This window comes from Betta splendens, chromosome 1 (genome assembly GCF_900634795.4).
Source record: "Betta splendens chromosome 1, fBetSpl5.4, whole genome shotgun sequence".
NCBI lineage: Eukaryota > Metazoa > Chordata > Actinopteri > Anabantiformes > Osphronemidae > Betta > Betta splendens.
This window is the reverse complement of record NC_040881.3, coordinates 21163788-21166287: the sequence shown is the minus strand read 5'-3', so window position 1 is coordinate 21166287 and position 2500 is coordinate 21163788. Positions and strand designations below refer to the sequence as shown.

The 2500-nt window shown below is 42.2% G+C and overlaps 3 non-coding genes and 1 pseudogene across 3 annotated transcripts; all 4 read right to left on the bottom strand.

The window, feature by feature from the left end:
- Window positions 1-43: 43 nt before the first annotated feature.
- LOC114864289 (5S ribosomal RNA) lies at window positions 44-162 on the bottom strand (annotated as a pseudogene).
- A 535-nt stretch (window positions 163-697) lies between these two features.
- LOC114864634 (5S ribosomal RNA) lies at window positions 698-816 on the bottom strand. Its single transcript, XR_003787371.1, has one exon. It is a non-coding gene; the product is annotated as a 5S ribosomal RNA (ribosomal RNA).
- A 535-nt stretch (window positions 817-1351) lies between these two features.
- LOC114864518 (5S ribosomal RNA) lies at window positions 1352-1470 on the bottom strand. The gene has a single exon (XR_003787334.1). It is a non-coding gene; the product is annotated as a 5S ribosomal RNA (ribosomal RNA).
- A 535-nt stretch (window positions 1471-2005) lies between these two features.
- LOC114864649 (5S ribosomal RNA) lies at window positions 2006-2124 on the bottom strand. The gene has a single exon (XR_003787376.1). It is a non-coding gene; the product is annotated as a 5S ribosomal RNA (ribosomal RNA).
- Window positions 2125-2500: the final 376 nt, after the last annotated feature.

Genomic DNA, 2500 nt, shown 5'->3' with positions numbered 1-2500 from the left:
TGAGCAAACAGCCTGCTCTGCTAGGGTTGAGGAGAAATGTAAAAGCTTACAGCACCTGGTATTCCCAGGCGGTCTCCCATCCAAGTTCTAAACAGCCCCGACACTGCTTAGCTTCTGAGATCAGACGAGATCGGGCGTGCTCAGGGAGGTATGGCCGTATGCAAGAGCAGAGAGTGACAGGAGCTCTTTTAAGCTTGGCAAGCCACGCCGTTGCATCCACTTGCCTGAATGTGGCGTTTATAAAGGACTTAGAACATTTTGGGACGTACACAGAAGGTGGCCATTTTGGCCTTAAACACAATATCCCCTTTTTTGTATTTCGCTCTCCCTTTAAACAAAACAACTAGAGAGAAGCCAAAATCATTACTTGTAATGTGTCACCGACCATAGGCATGAACTGTGAACAAAGCAAAAGCAGCACTGTGACTGAAAACAGAAAATTCTTGCAGGTAATAGCGTCTGTTGTCTAAGAACGATGCAATTATGAGTTAACAAATAATTGAACAATCTAGGTGAAATGTCAAATACATAAAATACAAGTAATAAAAAACACAAGATATTAATTGCAGAAGATACCTCATACATCGTACAATAACTGCATAGAATAAGAAAGAAAACACTTTTCCCATAACACGGTGCAGTAGAATATGGACCTGAGCAAACAGCGCCCCTGCTAGGGTTGAGGAGAAATGAAAAAAGCTTACAGCACCTGGTATTCCTAGGCAGTCTCCCATCCAAGTACTAACCAGGCCCGACCCTGCTTAGCTTCCGAGATCAGACGAGATCGGGCGTGCTCAGGGTGGTATGGCCGTAAGCGAGAGCAGAGAGTGACAGGAGCTCTTTTAAGCTTGGCAAGCCACGCCGTTGCATCCACTTGCCTGAATGTGGCGTTTATAAAGGACTTAGAACATTTTGGGACGTACACAGAAGGTGGCCATTTTGGCCTTAAACACAATATCCCCTTTTTTGTATTTCGCTCTCTTTTTAAACCAAACAAATAGAGAGAAGCCAAAATCATTACTTGTAATGTGTCACCGACCATAGGCATGAACTGTGAACAAAGCAAAAGCAGCACTGTGACTGAAAACAGAAAATTCTTGCAGGTAATAGCGTCTGTTGTCTAAGAACGATGCAATTATTGAGTTAACAAATAATTGAACAATCTAGGTGAAATGTCAAATACATAAAATACAAGTAATAAAAAATATAAGATATTATTGCAGAAGATACCTCATAAATCATACAATAACTGCATAGAATAAGAAAGAAAACACTTTTCCCATAACACGGTGCAGTATAATGTGGACCTGAGCAAACAGCCCGCTCTGCTAGGGTTGAGGAGAAATGTAAAAGCTTACAGCACCTGGTATTCCCAGGCGGTCTCCCATCCAAGTACTAACCAGGCCCGACCCTGCTTAGCTTCCGAGATCAGACGAGATCGGGCGTGCTCAGGGTGGTATGGCCGTAAGCGAGAGCAGAGAGTGACAGGAGCTCTTTTAAGCTTGGCAAGCCACGCCGTTGCATCCACTTGCCTGAATGTGGCGTTTATAAAGGACTTAGAACATTTTGGGACGTACACAGAAGGTGGCCATTTTGGCCTTAAACACAATATCCCCTTTTTTGTATTTCGCTCTCCCTTTAAACAAAACAACTAGAGAGAAGCCAAAATCATTACTTGTAATGTGTCACCGACCATAGGCATGAACTGTGAACAAAGCAAAAGCAGCACTGTGACTGAAAACAGAAAATTCTTGCAGGTAATAGCGTCTGTTGTCTAAGAACGATGCAATTATTGAGTTAACAAATAATTGAACAATCTAGGTGAAATGTCAAATACATAAAATAAAAGTAATAAAAAACACAAGATATTATTGCAGAAGATACCTCATAAATCATACAATAACTGCATACAATAAGAAAGAAAACACTTTTCCCATAACACGGTGCAGTATAATGTGGACCTGAGCAAACAGCCCGCTCTGCTAGGGTTGAGGAGAAATGTAAAAGCTTACAGCACCTGGTATTCCCAGGCTGTCTCCCATCCAAGTACTAACCAGGCCCGACCCTGCTTAGCTTCCGAGATCAGACGAGATCGGGAGTGCTCAGGGTGGTATGGCCGTAAGCGAGAGCAGAGAGTGACAGGAGCTCTTTTAAGCTTGGCAAGCCACGCCGTTGCCTCCACTTGCCTGAATGTGGCGTTTATAAAGGTCTTAGAACATTTTGGGACGTTCACAGAAGGTGGCCATTTTGGCCTTAAACACAATATCCTCTTTTTTGTATTTCGCTCTCCCTTTAACCAAAACAACTAGAGAGAAGCCAAAATCATTACTTGTAATGTGTCACCGACCATAGGCATGAACTGTGAACAAAGCAAAAGCAGCACTGTGACTGAAAACAGAAAATTCTTGCAGGTAATAGTGTCTGTTGTCTAAGAACGATGCAATTATTGAGTTAACAAATAATTGAACAATCTAGGTGAAATGTCAAATACATAAAATAA